This window comes from Scyliorhinus canicula, chromosome 16 (genome assembly GCF_902713615.1).
Source record: "Scyliorhinus canicula chromosome 16, sScyCan1.1, whole genome shotgun sequence".
Classification (NCBI taxonomy): domain Eukaryota; kingdom Metazoa; phylum Chordata; class Chondrichthyes; order Carcharhiniformes; family Scyliorhinidae; genus Scyliorhinus; species Scyliorhinus canicula.
Genome location: NC_052161.1, coordinates 48,124,973 through 48,144,273, shown reverse-complemented (window position 1 = coordinate 48,144,273; position 19,301 = coordinate 48,124,973).

Here is a 19,301-nt window from a genome sequence, read left to right as displayed (position 1 = left end):
CCCTCCTCTAGGTCATTTATAAAAATGACAAACAGCAACGGCCCCAGAACAGATCCTTGTGGTACGCCACTCGTAACTGAACTCCATTCTGAACATTTCCCATCAACTACCACTCTCTGTCTTCTTTCAACTAGCCAATTTCTGATCCACATCTCTAAATCACCCTCAATCCCCAGCCTCCGTATTTTCTGCAATAGACGACCGTGGGGAACCTTATCAAACGCTTTACTGAAATCCATATACACCACATCAACTGCTCTACCCTCGTCTACCTGTTCAGTCACCTTCTCAAAGAACTCGATAAGGTTTGTGAGGCATGACCTACCCTTCACAAAACCATGCTGACTGTCCCTAATCATATTATTCCTATCTAGATGATTATAAATCGTATCTTTTATAATCCTCTCCAAGACTTTACCCACCACAGACGTTAGGCTCACCGGCCTATAGTTACCGGGGTTATCTCTGCTCCCCTTCTTGAACAAAGGGACCACATTTGCTATCCTCCAGTCCTCTGGCACTATTCCTGTAGCCAATGATGACCTAAAAATCAAAGCCAAAGGCTCAGCAATCTCTTCCCTGGCTTCCCAGAGAATCCTAGGATAAATCCCATCCGGCCCCGGGGACTTATCTATTTTCACCTTGTCCAGAATTGCCAACACTTCTTCCCTACGCACCTCAATGCCATCTATTCTAATAGCCTGGGTCTCAGCATTCTCCTCCACAATATTATCTTTTTCTTGAGTGAATACTGACGAAAAGTATTCATTTAGTATCTCGCTTATCTCCTCAGCCTCCACACACAACTTCCCACCACTGTCCTTGACTGGCCCTACTCTTACCCTAGTCATTCTTTTATTCCTGACATACCTATAGAAAGCTTTTGGGTTTTCCTTGATCCTACCTGCCAAAGACTTCTCATGTCCCCTCCTTGCTCGTCTCAGCTCTCTCTTTAGATCCTTCCTCGCTTCCTTGTAAATATCAAGCGCCCCAACTGAAACTTCACGCCTCATCTTCACATAGGCCTCCTTCTTCCTCTTAACAAGAGATTCCACTTCTTTGGTAAACCACGGTTCCCTCGCTCGACCCCTTCCTCCCTGCCTGACTGGTACGTACTTATCAAGAACATGCAATAGCTGTTCCTTGAACAAGCTCCACATATCCAGTGTGCCCAACCCTTGCAGCCTACTTCTCCAACCAACACATCCTAAGTCATGTCTAATGGCATCATAATTGCCCTTCCCCCAGCTATAACTCTTGCCCTGCGGGGTATACTTATCCCTTTCCATCACTAACGTAAAGGTCACCGAATTGTGGTCACTGTTTCCAAAGTGCTCACCTACCTCCAGATCTAACACCTGGCCTGGTTCATTACCCAAAACCAAATCCAATGTGGCCTCGCCTCTTGTTGGCCTGTCAACATATTGTGTCAGGAAACCCTCCTGCACACATTGTACAAAGAATGACCCATCTAATGTACTCGAACTATATCTTTTCCAGTCAATATTTGGAAAGTTAAAGTCTCCCATAACAACTACCCTGTTACTTTCGCTCTTTTCCAGAATCATCTTCGCCATCCTTTCCTCTACATCCCTAGAACTATTAGGTGGCCTATAGAAAACTCCCAACAGGGTGACCTCTCCTTTCCTGTTTCTAACCTCAGCCCATACTACCTCAGAAGAAGAGTCCCCATCTAGCATCCTTTCCACCACCGTAATACTGTCCTTGACTAGCAGCGCCACACCTCCCCCTCTTTTGCCCCCTTCTCTGAACTTACTAAAACACCTAAACCCCGGAACCTGCAACAACCATTCCTGTCCCTGCTCTATCCATGTCTCTGAAATGGCCACAACATCGAAGTCCCAGGTACCAACCCATGCTGCCAGTTCCCCTACCTTATTTCGTATACTCCTGGCATTGAAGTAGACACACTTCAAACCACCTACCTGAACACTGGCACCCTCCTGCGAAGTCAAATCTGTGCTCCTGACCTCTATACTCTCAATCTCCCGTACCCTAAAACTACAATCCAGGTTCCCATGCCCCTGCTGAATTAGTTTAAACCCCCCCAAAGAGCACTAACAAATCTCCCCCCCAGGATATTGGTGCCCCTCAGGTTCAGATGTAGACCATCCTGTCTATAGAGGTCCCACCTTCCCCAGAAAGAGCCCCAGTTATCCAGAAATCTGAATCCCTCCCGCCTGCACCATCCCTGTAGCCACGTGTTTAATTGCTCTCTCTCCCTATTCCTCATCTCACTATCACGTGGCACGGGCAACAACCCAGAGATAACAACTCTGTATGTTCTCGCTCTGAGCTTCCATCCTAGCTCCCTAAAGGCCTGCCTGACATCCTTGTCCCCTTTCCTACCTATGTCGTTAGTGCCAATGTGGACTACGACTTGGGGCTGCTCCCCCTCCCCATTAAGGACCCGGAAAACACGATCCGAGACATCACGTACCCTTGCACCTGGGAGGCAACAGACCAAACGTGAGTCTCTCTCGCTCCCACAAAATCTCCTATCTGTGCCCCTGACTATTGAGTCCCCAATTACTAATGTTCTACTCCTTTCCCCCCTTCCCTTCTGAGCAACAGGGACAGACTCCGTGCCAGAGGCCTGTACCCCATGGCTTACCCCTGGTAAGTCGTCCCCCCCACAAGTATCCAAAACGGTATACTTGTTACTCAGGGGAACGACCGCAGGGGGTCCCTGCACTGACTGCTTCTTCCCAGTCCCTCTTACAGTTACCCATCTATCTCCAGTCTTTGGTGTAACAATTTCCCTGAAGCTCCTATCTATGACCCTGCACGCAGTGCAGGCAACACGGCACCTAACCAGGAGCTCCAAGGTCAAGGCATGTTTGGGCCTCAGACCTCATTGACTGCTGACCTAAGGCATATTGTCAATGGCGGGCTGTTTGTTTGTGGACAGGGAGCTGAGTAGTTGGGGAAAAATGAAAATTGCTTATTGTCACGAGTAGGCTTCAATGAAGTTACTGTGAAAAGCCCCTAGTCGCCACATTCCGGCGCCTGTCCGGGGAGGCTGGTACGGGAGCACTCCTGCTGCACTTCTGTCGCAATATAGATCAGTATTTCACCCATTGCATACCAACAAAAGGATGTAACAAATATCAATATGCCTTCAAGGGATATCAGCATGATATCTGGCATGTGATCCAGTATAACTTTCACTCACAGGCACACAAATCGGATGTCTTCCAGGTTTATATCTATGTATAACTGTTCTCATGTGCCTAGTCTTAATAAATAGAGTGTTTACCCAATCCCTTATGAGCAATTGGTGCATTGTGCCTTGTACAGTAAATAAGCCCAAGGTATTGTATTATCATAATAACATAACAGTCGGGGAGCAATCCTGCTGCTCTTCTGTTCTGTTGCTATATTTATCAGTGTTACACCAATTTCATGCGAATAAAAGGAGGCTATAAATATTAAATTCTTCTTCATGATCCATAAAATATGGTCAAAAGCCCAGAACTCCATGTAACAAAAGCAGAATTTGACCTTGTCCTGGTGCCCGAATGTCATAAAGAGTGTCAAAACAAGTGAAACTATTGCATTTTGTTGCCATTAGTGTTTCACAGCTCGCTAACTTCCAAGATAGCACACAGAGGTGCATACATAGCCTTGTTAACACATTTAAGGTATCAAACTGCCTCTTGAGAGCATGTTATTTGCCTGAAACTGACACCCAGTCCACCCTAGTTAACCTGGAAGTTTGAGATGGGTTAGAAATCAAGTTTCTCATCACTAAGAATGTAACCCCCCCATCATTCTCCTGCCATTGTTCCTTCCAATTCATCTAATAATTAGCTAGCAGGTAACTGATAAAATATATTTGTTGGGCAGCACGGTGGTGCAGTGGTTAGTGCTGCTGCCTCACGGTGCCGAGATCCTAGGTTCGATCCCGGCTCTGGGTCACTGTCCGTGTGGAGTTTGCATATTCTCCCTGTGTCTGCGTGGGTTTCTCCCCCACAACCCAAAAGATGTGCAGGGTAGGTGAATTGGCCACACTAAATTGCCCCTTAATTGGAAAAAGTGAGTTGGGTACTCTAAATTAAAATATATATATATATATTTGTTAACAAAAAAAAGACAGTGAAGGAGGATAAATTATCTCCATATTTGTCTCTACTTATTAGGACCTATCCATCTAACACTGTGTGAATAATCATGTCACAGACAGAATGTATCTGCTCTCTTCCTGCCTGCAATCAGTTTGTTTTGTATGAAAACAGGTGTATATTTTCTTATCCCTGGAGTCTGTATTCCAATCAAACAAGACAGCAGCAAGCTATGTTGATGTTAAATATAAAGATGGGTATTCATTCTCACAAATTAATGCAACATTCGGTCTCATGCATACACACATGTATGTGCACACAAAGATTGTATATAGAATCATAGAATTTATGGTGCACAAGGAGGCCATTCAGCCCACCAAGTCTGCACTGGCCCTTGGAAAGAGCACCCTACTTAAGCCCGCACCTCTACCCTATCCCTGCAACCCAGTAACCCCACCTAACCTTTTTTGGACACTAAGGGCAACTTAGCATGGCCAATCCACCTAACCTGCACATCTTTGGAGTGTGGAAGGAAACCGGAGCACCAGGAGGAAACCCATGGAGACACGGGGAGAACATGCAGACTCCGCACAGACAGTGACCCAAGCTAGGAATCGAACCTGGGACCCTGGAGCTGAAAAGCAACTCCAGCTTATAGATGCTGGAGTTTCGAAGAATGAGAGGGGATCTGATCAAGGTAAATAAAATACTGAGAAGGATTGATAAAGTAAACGTAGACCAAATATTCCCCCTTCTGTGGCAATCTGGAATGAGACTCACAGATATAGATTGAGAGGAGGTAGATTTAAAACTGAGATGAGGAAGAACTATTTCTCACAGAGGGTGGTGAATTTGTGCAACTCGCTGTCCCACAGTGCGGCGGAGTCTGAATTATTAAATGGTTTCAAGAAGAAGGGGCAGCACGGTGGCACAGTGGTTAGCATTACTGCCTATGGCGCTGAGGACCCCGGTTCGAATCCCGGCTCTGGGTCACTGTCCGTGGGGAGTTTGCACGTTCTCCCCGTGTCTGCGTGGGTTTCACCCCCACAACTCAAAAGATGTGCAGGATAGATGGATTGGCCACACTAAATTACCCCTTAATTGGAAAAAATAATTGGGTACTCTAAATTTATTTTTAAAAAAGAAAATGGTTTAAAGGGATCTGGGGAACAGGCAGGGATGTGAATTTGAGACCAGGAAGAGATCAGCCATGATCTGATTGAGTGGGGGAGCGGGCTCGAAGGGCTGAATTGCCTACTTGTGCTCCTAATTCCTATGTTCCCAAATTCTAGTCTGCGTACCACACTGGGCATTATCTTTAACCCACCAAAACATCAGACCAAAGAGAAAATGCTGGAAAATCTCTTAGTCATCTGGACTCGAAACGTTAGCTCTTTTCTCTCCTTGCAGATGCTGCCAGACATGCTGTGATTTTCCAGAATTTTCTCTTTGGTTTCAGATTCCAGCATCCGCAGTAATTGGCTTTTAAAACATTAGACCCACTGGCACTGGTTTTTAGAGGGCATTAAAAATATATACAAATGTATAAGGTCATCTGTATATACTGGTTGGTTCTTGCAGCATGTTTTACATTGATATAATGAGCAGGCAAAATACTTACATTTGAAACAGGGGGAAGCAAAATTGAGAGGGCCAGAGGTCAGTGCAGCTGTGGTACCCTTTTTAAAAAATAAATTTAGAGTACCCAATTATTTTATCAAATTAAGGGGCAATTTAGCATGGCCAATCCACCTAGCCTGCACATCTTTTGGGTTGCGGGGGTGAAACCCACGCAGACACGGGGAGAATGTGCAAACTCCATACAGACAGTGACCCAGGGCCGGGATTTGAACACATGTCCTCAGCACTGTAGGCAGCAATGCTAACCACTGTGCCACCGTGCTGCCCCCTGTGGTACCCTTCCTATTTGACACTAGTGAAGACTAGAGAACACTGTCTGCCTTCTCTTTGAGTTGGAATGCCATCTGACACAGGGCTACCGAATCAATTAAACAAGAATGAAAATAGTTGGTTTACTTCCCTGATGAATAATTGTGCTGTGTGTCCAAGGACTCATCACACAATAAGTTCTAGGTTTGACATTTGCTGTACTGAGTTACCTCCTGGATCTCAATTAGAGCATTTTAATTGGCCTCAAGATCTTTAGTATAGTGGAGTTACTATAAGAGCAGCACATATGTGATACATTATAGAGTCATAAGGCAGAATTTTGAGTCCGCGTTAGACATCAGTGAGAACGGTGATGCAGAAGGAAAATACGGCGAGAATCGGGAATTGTGATTCTCACCGGCAAGATCACATTTTCCAAAACTCCAGGCCCCTTGCCGGTGGCATAACGAGAATCCTGCCACAGAAGGCCGGGAACCTCATTGAAATACATTGTAGTATCGTTAGCAAGCTCTCCCTCCTGGACTTCCCCCCCCCACTCAAAATTCATCGGTCGTTGGTGTGACATCACTCCGGCGGGATTTACAACAGCTGTATGAAAATAAGAATCAGGTGACCTCACCTCTGAAAGGGATATCGGAGGTGAGCACTCAGGTCACCATCACCTTCCAGGGTGCCAGAAGGGGCAGCGGAGATGAAGCAAGGGACCCAGATAAGTGAAACATGGGGCTGAATGGCAGGGGGAGGGGGGTGTTACCGTTCAGTATTGGCATCTCAGGGTGAGGGGCTTCTCGCAGACTTTTTGCGGCCTTCATGGCTGGAAGTCTCTAGGTTTAAGGCCTTCTGGCGGTGGTTGTACAGGCAATGCTTCCATTGTCCTTTCTGGACTTGTGCTGATATTACTGCTGAGGCAGGATTTCCCTGCCAGAGTGGCAGCTGGAAAATGGAAGGAGCAGGTGACTCCAAAGGGGTCTTCACTGGGCCAACTGTGAGGTTCATGGGCGGGGTCACGTGAGATGCCAGGCTGCATGGGCAGAGTGGGGGGCTCTGGCAAAGGGTGGTTTCTAGACTCATGAGACCTGAAGTGTGGAGGACAACTGCAATGAGAATGAATCTCCACACTCAGGCAGCACAGTGAAGCCAGGGGGCATGAGATGTTTGGCAGTTCATGGCAACTGGTTATGGAGGCCAGTCTATCAGGGATGAGTGGCTGGCCGCTCAAATTGGGAAGTTTGTTTAATCCACAGCCCCTGAGAGTTGTTGGAATGAGGATGCCTTCTAAGGATGAAGTTAACGTGCTAATTGCAATCTTCACACGCATCAGGTGTGCCTTGCCTGCCACAAAGGGAAGCAAGTTACCTAATCAGCTCCCTGAACTTTCCTTGATGAGTCAACTGTGCTAATTTAGCCAGCATTGCAATGCTTGAGTGTGCCATTGATTGCTGCCCAATTTGTCACCCTCCGTGTGGTGAGTCCCTGAACTGAGTTCTGGTCTCAAAACAGCTGATTGCTTCCATGTTGTGGTATTGCTTGGTCACTTTGACCCCTCCCCCTGACTTTGTCATAAACATCCAGAGAATACTCATACAGTTCTTCTGGGAAAAGAGACTGCATTGGGTCGCTGCTGAGGTTGTGAATCTCCTGCTTAGGAAGGGTGGCCAGGCACTGATGTGCCTTGACACCCATGTGCCAGTGTTCCGCTTTCAGACCCTGCAGTGATACCTCTATGCCGAGCCCCTCCCAGATGGTGTGCCCTACTGATGTATTTCTTACACCAGGTGCACGGCCTGAACTATGACATGTAGCTCCTGCAAGTTCCTCATAGTTCTGACAGGTCTATGTCACCCCTTACAGGCATTGCCAATCTTTCAATAGGATCTATACAATGTCTGGGGCATGGTCACCTTGCACTGAAGCTCTCTCCCGTCTGGAGTAGTGGCCATCGTCAGGGAGCCAATTTTCAGGAATCCGGACCTCCACCAATACCGCTTCCTATGCCTGGTGGAGGGATGGGTTGTGGCTGCCGGGGTGACCAGAATCGGGATGTGCTGGGTGGCAGAGAAGTGGGCTGGATGACACCCCACGAAATAGCGCAACCCGCGGTGGGGAGTTTCCGGCTCAAGACCAATGCCGCCAATGACCTCAAAAGTGTCGTGCTTGGACTCGATGGCACTCGTGGTCTCGAGGCAGCGCAGGTGTGTGGTGGACTCTCATCTGAGCAGATCCCTGCTCAGACGGAATTTCACATTGGTCCCAAGCCCTGACTAACCGTCTCGGGAGTCAAAGCCCCACAGCTTGAGCCACCTCACGTAAGTGCCCTCCGTGCCCTTTTGCATTTCACGGAATGGCTGCTGCACGCCCTTTCGTTGCCCTCGCCCGTCACCTGGACATGCTTTGGCACACCTTATTGCCATCCGTCGGCAGAGGTCCCCATTGGAGGTCCCTTTACAAGGGAGTTCCCCCCCTTCATTTTGAGGACCTGGGAAGCAAGTTGTTGCGCGCAGCAATCCCATACAACTGTAGGATGCATCGCTTCATGGACTCCCAAGATGCCTGCCCTTTTGGCAGCCTTGTGGAATATATGGACAAAACCTATATAGGTTGTTCTGCACCCCTTTTTCAGTTATTTAAAAATTCTTTTGTTGCAGTTTTCTTTGCACTTCAGCCCCATACTCCTGATGTACGCCCGCCCAATATGGAGAGGGGCGGGGAAGGAGGAGGATCACTTCATGAACCTGCACCCATCAAAACTTGCCATTAACAGGTCCAGGCAGCGGGCAAACGATGGGATCATCCGACCCAACTATCTGCCCTCTACCGCAGCTACATTTGCAACCAGGGGCTGGATTCTCCCCTACCCGGCGGGGCGGGGGATCCCGGCGGGATGGAGTGGCGTGAACCACTCCGGAGTCGGGCCGCCCCAAAGGTGCAATATTCTCCACACCTTTAGGGCCCAAGCCCTCACCTTTAGGGGCTAGGCCCTCGCCGGAGTGGTTGGCGGCCACCGGCCGGCGGGAAAGGCCTTTGTCGCCACGCCAGCCTGGGCCGAAGGGACTTCGCCGGCCGGAGGAAGTCCGTGAATGCTCGGGAGCGTCAGCGGCCGCTGACGTCATCCCCGCGCATGCCCTGGGGGGTCAGCTCCGTGTCAGCCATCGTGGAGACTGATGCCCGACGCGGAAGGAAAAGAGTCCCATCATGGCACAGGCCCGCCCGTGGATCGGTGGGCCCCGATCACGGGCCAGGCCACCGTGGGGGCACCCCCAGGGGCCAGTTCGCCTTGCGTCCCCCCCCCGGGATCCTGGAGCCCGCCCGCGCTGCCTGGTCCCGCCGGTAAGGGAGGTGGTTTGATTCACGCCGGTGGGAGAGGCATTACAGCAGCGGGACTTCGGCCATCGCGGGCCGGAGAATCGCCGGGGATGGGCCCACCGGCATGGCGCGATTCCCGCCCCCGCCGAATATCCAGTGCCGGAGAATTCGGCGGCCGGCAGGGACGGGATTCACGCCGGCCCCCGGCGACTCTCCGACCCGGCGGGGGGTCGGAGAATCCAGCCCCAGGTGTCCATTTCATGCCCGTTAGGCTTCGCAGGGGCTGGGGTGCCTTATTGACCCCTCTTATCACATTATGGATTGATGTTTTAAGTTTTATTTGTGATTTTCTTTTTAAGACAGTTTCCCTTTAAGGAACTGTCCCTTTTATTTGTCCCTCAGTTTATTTGACTTAGTTTACTTGGTTATTTATGTTGATCAAAACAGTTGGTTGTGTTTCAGCAGTTCAGATTCTGTGCTCTCACCGCTGCGACCTGGGTTTGATTCCCGATCAGGGAAGAAGGTTTATTCTCTTTTTGTTTAAGGCAGTTTCCCTTTAAGGCAGTGTCCCTTTAATTTGTCCCTCAGTTTATCTGATTTAGTTTACTTGGTTAATTATGTTAATCAAAATAGTTGGAAGTGTAGCTACCAAATATTGAACTCCAAGGCTCACACACGTCGACATAACAAAGAGATGATACAGGTGCAAGGCGTTAAGGTGAATTCTCTCATCGGTCACCCCGTTCAAGGGATGACAGCCTCTTGTTCCCCAGTGAACACAGGTCCATTGAATACACTCAACTGTCCTCACTCCTAACCCATGGGGGGAGCATACAGACAAGGGATTCCACTCCCTCAATGTTCAGATCATCTGTGACCTTGCGATGTGCATCATGCAGGTGTGTGCCCATTTCCCGGAGAGCATCCACGATATTTACATCTTAAGGCACTCACAGATCCCAGCCACTTTTGTGGGAGAGCAGCGGCTGGAGGGATGGCTCCTGGGATGCAAAGGGTACCCACTCAGGAGGTGGCTGAAGATGCCGGTGCGAAGGCCACAAACACCCGCTGAGACTCGCTACAATGAGGCTCATGCATCAACGCTGGTCGAACAGGCAATTAGCCTGCTCAAGATGCAGTTCCAGTGCCGGAAGCAGTCAGGAGGAGCCCTCCAACACAACCCCAGGGAGTGCCCCATATCATAGTGGTCTGCTGTGTTCTGCACGCCTTGGCACTACAGCGGAACGAGCAATTGGAACAGGAGGAGGAGGAAGGACCTCGAGCAATGGCTAGGGCCTGGATGTGGTCCAGGACTGGGGATGTCCTCATTGACTCTCGGTTTGGTGACACCTAGAATTATGGTGAGAAGACCTCTCCTAACATGGGGCCTCACTTATTCTCACTATAATGGGGTCTGCGGGAGGTCATCAATATAGTTACTCCATTCATGGGCGTGGAGCTAAAGTGACTGACTGGACGTTGCAGGAGAATGATGATAACATGCAGTGAGGACAGAGCGATGCTCCTCTGATCCTCTGCAATATGTCTGACTCCTGCCTGACAGAGAGCTGAGCACAACCTGTCATTGAATGGGGTGACCCAAGGGCCCAGTGAGTTTGAATGACACACCTCAGCTACTACTACCTCCTCCAAGGTCAGGGGTCCCGGTGTGTATCTCCACCTACTGACCAGGTAGGCATACTATCACACGTTTTCAGCCAAAGGCATCGCCATAACTAGAGAGGCCTGAGCTTTGGTGTGACCTTCCATGGATGGGATGCTGAGAGGGGAGTGGGCCTGCGAGGTCTGGACCAGGAGTGACGCAACATTACGATGTCATCAGTATGGAAGGTGGGAGAGGCATTATGTTGCCACCCCCTCACTGCACAGGGAGAAAGCACAGGTTTTTCCAGGGGTTTGTGGAGCGTGGCACCATGACGTTACAGCATGGAGGTGCTTTATGGGTGGCATAGTGAATATTCATGCTAGCTAGTTATTACAATGGTGACTTATCTCTACTGGTGCCTGGGATCATACGTGTCCTCAAGGTATCTATCGTTTCTTACTCTTTCTCACCCTCCCGCTCTGTCTAGGATTCACAGCTGCGTTCAGGCGGCCTGCTGACTTCAGGTGGACATCCCTTGTGGGCTTTGACATGAGGGTCCCGGCCTGCTTTTGGGCAGCACGGGTGTTGAAGACGTGCACTATGGAGCTCATTTCCTCAGCCTTGGAGGTCATGAGCTGAACCATGGAGCAGACATCCCCCGCCATGGAGTGCACATCCTGCACCATCCTGCATCTCTACTGTGGATGCCAGCATCGCAATGTTAATCTCATTAAATAGGACTGACAGGACCATCTCCTCAGACAGAAGGCAATGGCACTCTTCCAGTCAGCCCTGCAGTCGGAGAAGGGATGCTGTCATTCCTTCCTGATTCTCGTGACTTTGCTTTTGCAGTCCCAACATCTCTGGGATGACCATACCCCAAGGGCACGTCATCAGCATGGGGCTCAACAGACACCTGGGCCCCAGCATCCCTTCAAGTACCAGATCCCTGGGACATCCCTGCCTTAGCCTGCTGTGGATAATCAGGTTTGAGGTGCTCACTAGTGAGTGACCCATCAGCCTGCCTACCAATTATTTTCACCAAGGTGCGAGTATCTGTGCTGATGCAGGGTGTGGGTGACAGGTGTAATGACTTTTCAATGCTGGTCCCTGAGGTGTCTGCCACAGAGCTGCTCAGATCTGGGGTGTCGGGGCAGCACGGTGACGCAGTGGGTTAGCCCTGCAGCCTCACGGCACCGATGTCCCAGGTTCGATCCCGGCTCTGGGTCACTGTCCGTGTGGAGTTTGCACATTCTCCCCACGTTTGCGTGGGTTTCACCCACAAAACCCAAAGATGTGCAGGGTAGGTGGATTGGCCACGCTAAATTGCCCCTTAATTGGAAAAATGAATTGGGTACCTCAAATTTTAAAAAGAAAACAAAAAAAAAAGGTCTGGGGTGTCCAGGGCCTGCGAGAATAGTCCGGCCTGGTCTGATGACTTTTAAAAAATAAAATATTTAGATTGTGGTTGAGGATTTCCCAATTCTGCTCGACCTCATTTTTCTTTTATAAATTTAGAGTACCCAATTCATTTTTTCCAATTAAGGGGCAGTTTAGTGTGGCCAATCCACCTGACCTGCACATCCTTTTGGTTGTGGGGGCGAAACCATGGGGAGAATGTGCAAACTCCACACGGACGGACAGTGACCCAGAGCTGGGATCGAATCTGGGACCTCAGCACCGTGAGGCAGCAGTGCCAACCACTGCGCCACCGTGCTGCCCTTGCTCGACCTCATTGAGAAGATTGCTGAGGGCTCCCTTTGTAAAACATGGTGCTGTCTTTCTGGCAGCCACCCCCCCACCCCCTCCCCCCCCCCCCCCCCCCCCCCACCCCCCGCCCCCACCTCCCGATTAGACTTAGAACAAGTGCTGGAGAGGCATTTAAATGGAACGCCCAACTGATTGCAGAGATTATGTTTTCCCAGGGTGCTCAAATCAGAAGCAAGTCACCACGAGTGCAACGTGAATCACGTGGAGAAAAAAAGTGTCTTTAACGAGGCTGAAAAGACGGTGAGTTTTCCCACTGGCCGTAACTGGATTTTCCATGGTTTTCTCAATGAAACCAGCTCAGCCCAGAGTTTTACAGCACAGAAAGAGGCCCTTTGACTCATTGTGTCTGTGTCAGCCATCAAGCACCTATCTATTCTAATTCCATTTTCCAGTGCTTGACCTGCAGCCTTGTATGCTGTGGCATTTCAAGTGCTCGACTCAATGCTTCTGAAATGTTGTGAGGGTTCCTGCCTCGCTCACCCTTTCAGACAGTGAGTTCCAGATTCCCACCACCATCTGGGTGACAATGTTTTATTTAATATAAATTTTGAGTACCCAATAATTTTTTTTCCAATTAAGGGGCAATTTAACAGTCGATCCGCCTACCCTGCATAACTTTTTGGGTTGTGGGGGGAGCCAAGGACCCAAGCACACATGGGTAGAATGTGCAAACTCCACACGGACGGTTATCCGGGACCGGGATCGAACCCGAGTCCTCGACGCCGTGAGGCAGCAGTGCTAACCACTGCGCCACTGTGCTGCCCTCAGGTGAAAATGTGTTTTCCTTAAATTCCTTCTAAATCTCCTGCTCCTTACCATAATTCTATGCACCTGGTTATTGACATCTCTACGAAGGGCAAAAAATCTTCTTATCTACCCCCCCTCATAAAACACTCAGTTCCCACCTCAGCCTATCCAGCCTCTCTTCATAGCTGAAATGCTCCAGTCCAGGCAACATCCTGGTGAATCTCCTCTGCACCCTTTCTCGTGAATCACATCCTTCCTATCATGCAGCAACCAGAACTGCACACAGTACTCTAACTGTAGCCCGAACGAGGTTTGTATACAGCTCCATCATTAAAAATAATTTTTTTAAATTAAGGGGCAATTTAACGTGGCCAATCCACCTAACCTGCACATCTTTGGGTTATGGGGGTGAAACCCACGCAGACACGGGGAGAATGTGCAAACTCCTCACAGACAGTGACCCAGGGCCGGGATTCGAACCCAGGTCCTCAGCGCCGTAGGCAGCAATGCTAACCACTGTGCCACTGTGCTGCCCTACAGTTCCATCATAACCTCCCTGCTCTTATATTCTATGTACGTACCTCATCACCTTTTTCTTTTTTATTATAAATTTAAATTACCCAATTATTTTTTCCAATTAAGGGGCAATTTAGTGTGCCCAATCTACCTACCCTGCACATTTTTGGGTTGTGGGGGCAAAACCCACGCAGACACGGGGAGAACGTGCAAACTCCACACGGACAGTGACCCAGAGCTGGGATCGAACCTGGGACCTCAGCGCCGTGAGGCAGCTGTGCTAACCACTAGGCCACCGTGCTCCCTTCATCACTTTTTCTTGATCATACAGATTTATAGGACTGGTAATAGGGAAACTGTTCCCAATTATTTTTTTTAAAATTTAATATATCCAATTAATTTTTGTCAATTAAAGGGAAATTTAGCGTCACCAATCCACCTACCCAGCACATCTTTGGGTTGTGGGGGGCGAAGCCCACGCAAACACGGGGAGAATGTGCAAACTCCACACGGACAGTGACCCAGAGCCGGGATCGAACCTGGGACCACGCCGCCGTGAGGCAGCGATGCTAACCCCTGTGCTACCGTGCTGCCCTAACTGTTCCCAATGTTAGGTGAATAATGCAATGGCATAAACTCCTTGCTAATGATCCATTTATTGGCCCCTCAGGAACTGACACCCGCCTTGAGCACATAATGCAGCATTAAGCTACAATGATGTCTCCAGCTCATGTATCCCAATAATAGGTGCACATTTTCTTGAAAGTGTTTGGTGAGCCATTGGCTGAGGAAGGTCTAATACAAACCCTTTGATGCTGCAGGCATCCAGGAAGCTGCAAAACACGTCCATCTCCAGTGGCAGCTTTACATTCATTTCTTTTTTTTAAATTTTGAGCACCCAATTATTTTTTTCCAATTAAGGGGCAATTTAGCATGGCCAATCCACCTACCCTGGGCATCTTTTTGGGTTGTGGGGGTCAAACCCACGGGGAGAATGTGCAAACTCCACACGGACAGTGACCTAGGGCCGGGATTGAACCCGGGTCCTCAGCGCCATGAGGCATCAGTGCGAACCACTACACCAACGTGCCGCCTTACATGCATTTCTATTGGTGCTTGAGGTTCTATTGCCTCTCAGGGCATCCATAGAAACCAGTTTGGTGTTGTTGTGCAAAGTTTTCAGAGGCAGCCACATGGCCTCATTGAGGTGACCGTGCACTGTTAACAATAATGCAACAAAATACCATAGTCCTGGTGATATAAATTCACTGAAATGCTTTTGATTAGTATAATTAGACAATCAAGGAATGGGAAGCACACAGGAAGCAGTTAAGTATAAGGTGTGCAGACTAAATTATAATACTGAGGGATGAACCTGGAGATGTGACATACCGATATTTCAATATTTCGCTGGAATAGAAGAAATTATTTTCTAAAGAGTCATGTTGAAACAGAAAATCCCTCCAATGGGTGGAGAAAATTTGGCTTATTCCAATACAGATAGATAGAGATAGATAGAGAAATACAGCACAGAACAGGCCCTTCGGCCCACGATGTTGTGCCGAACTTTTGTCCTAGGTTAATCATAGAATTTTGGACACTATGGGCAATTTATCATGGCCAATCCACCCAACCTGCACATCTTTGGACTGTGGGAGGAAACCGGAGTACCCGGAGGAAACCCACGCACACACGGGGAGGATGTGCAAACTCCACACAGACAGTGACCCAAGTCGAAATCGAACCTGGGACCTTGGAGCTGTGAAGCAATTGTGCTATCCACAATGCTACCGTGCTGTCCTTAAGAAGAAATTAATCTACACTCCATTATTCTACCCTAATCCATCTACCTATCCAATAGCCGCTTGAAGGTCCCTAACATTTCCGACTCAACTACTTCCACAGGCAGTGCATTCCATGCCCCCACTACTCTCTGGGTAAAGAACCTACCTCTGACATCCCCCCTATATCTTCCACCATTTACCTTAAATTTATGTCCCCTTGTAATGGTTTGTTCCACCCGGGGAAAAAGTCTCTGACTGTCTACTCTATCTATTCCCCTGATCATCTTATAAACCTCTATCAAGTTGCCCCTCATCCTTCTCCGTTCTAATGAGAAAAGGCCTAGCACCCTCAACCTTTCCTCGTAAGACCCACGCTCCATTCCAGGCAACATCCTGGTAAATCTCCTTTGCACCTTTTCCAAAGCTCTGTAGCCATGCTGGCCACGCAAAATGGACACTGAGCCAAACTAAAATGGAAGACAGCAGGGAAAGCCTGTTTAGTGAGAACAGACAGCCTGCTCTCAACTAATTAGCATTTTGCAAGCAGCAAACCAGTTTTCTGGCCAGGTGCAGATCTCCAAGCCAAAGGTGTTAATGGCAAAGCGCTTAACATTCTGATGAGGCAGCCCAGATCCAGGCACACACAATGGCAACATTTCCATCTCAATGTAGCACTTAATTGGTGGAGCAGACAGGATGGCACCAGAGTAACGAATATCGAAACCACCCCCCAACATCGAGGGAAGCCCCCGCATTGGAGGATTTCGAAGGTAGCCGTTTGGAAACGTTCCAATCGGTACCGAAAGGTAGAGCCCGCCTAGAAGGGGGCAAGGACATTAGAGAGGGGTATAAAAGCAAATTCCCCACAGAGCCCGGTCTGTTAAACTCGTGCTCCGGCTCTGACTGACATCTTGCATCCTGACTCCAGCCGTTGAGCACCAGCCGCCGAAACCGTAAGTTCAACGCTCGCTACGCGATCCAAGCCCACTAGACCCCAAAGTACCAGAACGCTTGCTGAAGGCTGCAGTACAAGACCAGGACGAAGGCCTCGTTCTCTGACCTTGCCTGTTCCTGTTAGATAAGTATTCTGTTCACTTAAGTTTAGTTATAGCTTAGTCTCTTAGTGTGCATGAGTATTTATTATAACTGTATAATAAATATTGATCGTTTGAACTTTACTAATCGGTGTATCGTCTTTATTACTTTGAACTTGACCTTGGAATACTTGTGACGTTGCCTATACGGCAACTGGCGACTCCAGAGCTAAATAATTACATAGAACAGAGCCTAGTAGTGTTAAGCACACGTCGAACTCGGAGGCGTGTTAATACACTCCAATAAACGCGTTTTACGCCCATAGTAAAACGTGCAACATTTAGTGGCGACCTCCTGGCGGGACACGGTTGTAAGTGGAAACCCCACACCGTCCAGGACCCTGAAATTTGAATTAGAACTCCAAATTACAGAGAAAGTAAGAAAGTAAAGAAAATCACGAGTATTCAAGGTGTTCAAAATAATAAGCGTAATTCGGAAGTGTGTTTAGTGCATGCGTACTAACAGGGCTGTAAGGTAAAACTGAAAGCTTTTTGTTGCGACAAACTTTCGGTAGTTTTGTGATCGGAAAATAGCGTAAGCCGTACCCTTTTCTCGAAACACCACCCCAGCAACCCCCTGTTCCAAATTATACAAAGAGAGTCAGAGGAAATGGCCATGCAGGCAATGGAACGTCTGATGGATCCAGCAAAGTTTGTGGTCGCAGCGACCAGCAGCAGTAGCAGAGTAGGCCAGTGTCCCACGTGGGAGCTGGAACTCCGCAAATATTTACAAGGAAAGGGATGGCCCCTTTGGAAAGAGTTTTGTGCAAATGAGGAGACAGGTCCCAGGAGTATAGGTCATACTTGGTGGGAGAACCTCTCTCAAATACACAAAAGGAATCTAGGTAAAGCACGCAAGCCGATGGCGATTGTGTCCTGTTTGGCACAGTTGCGAGGCGCAGAGGAGGTCATCAGGACGCTCCGGACAGATTTAGAAGAGAGGAATAGGATGAGTAAGGTCGATGTCAGGGACATCGAGAAAGAAAACCTGGAATTAAAAGGGAAGTTGGCAGAGAAGGATAGAGAGGTGGATGATGCCAAGAGGGCTCACCAGTCTTGTCTAGCTCATCTGAACAGTTCCCAGACCCAGTATGAGAAAGCCTATCAGGACGTGCAACGTGCCGTTCTGATAAGACAGGAATCGGAAAAGCAGGTGGAGGCATTGCAGAGGCAATGTTCCGATCTCAAAGCAGCTTTGAGAGCACTCCATGCTGCAACGACCGAACAAAGACAAAGCACAGTTGACCACGCGAAATGCAGGAAACAGATTGCGGAACTGCAATCTCTGCTTTCGGTGCAGAATGGCTTCCAAAGCACCTTTGGAGCACAGTTAGATGGAGAAAACGCCCCAGATTGGCAGGAATTAAGTGAGACAGCGCAGCGTTATGTTCAGGGAACATGTGCGCCCGCAGCTCAGCAGAAACGACAGGCACCCCAACCCCCCACAGCTCAGACCATAACCGCACCCATGAATCCCGTAACCACGCAGAGAAAAGCCGAATCAGAAGGCGCCCCAGACATAACTTACACCACCCCTTTAACAGTAACCCAGCTAAGGGACGCTTGTGAAAAGATCACTCCGTTCCTCCCCACCGCAGACCCCCACCAGTTTTTCGCTAAAGTAAAACAGCAGGCTACCATGTACGGCCTGGATGAGAGAGAGCAGGTTAAGCTCACCGTGCTGAGCTTAGACCAAAGTGTAGTAGCAGCCCTCCCCGACCCACAGAACGTGGCAGGAAGCAGCCTAGAGGAGATGCACACCGCCATTTTAGATGCCATCGGGTACAATAGAGGTGACCCCGTAGAAGGATTGAATAAGTGCAGGCAGAAAAGATCCGAACACCCCACAGCATTCGCAGGAAGGCTGTGGATTCATTTCAGCGCAGTTTTCGGACAGTTAGATAGAGCGCATTTAACCCGTGAAAACATGGTTAAGTGGACGCGCACAATTATCTCACACGCAACAGAAGCAGGACAGAGCACTTGCAATAGCTATGACCCCTCAGAAGAGGCCCATAACGAGAAATGGGTCCTGAAAAGATTGTCCCGCGCTTGGGAGCAATCGCTTCAGGGAAAAGGAAAAGTTAGATCCCCAGAAGAGGCTCAGGCTGCTGCAGATATCCAAGCAGTCAGAGAGCACCAGAAGCCCGCATGGGTAAATGAAGGCAAGAGCAGCCCTCAACAGAAAGGACAGGAATGCTATAACTGTGGACAGTTAGGGCATTGGGCAAAAGAGTGCAATGCACCCCAGCGATCTCAGAGAGGCCAGCAGACAGGCACTCTGAACCGCAGTAAGGCAAAACCCATCCACAATGTGATAGTACAGTCAGGACCCACCAATGTGGACGAGACGAACTGACGGTGTTCGGGCTCCCCCACTTGGGTCTGTGACACACTATGGGACCCATCAGGGAGGCCCATAGTCACAGCGAAAGTCAAAGGGAAGCCCATAGAGTTACTGTGGGACACAGGAGGATCCCGCACC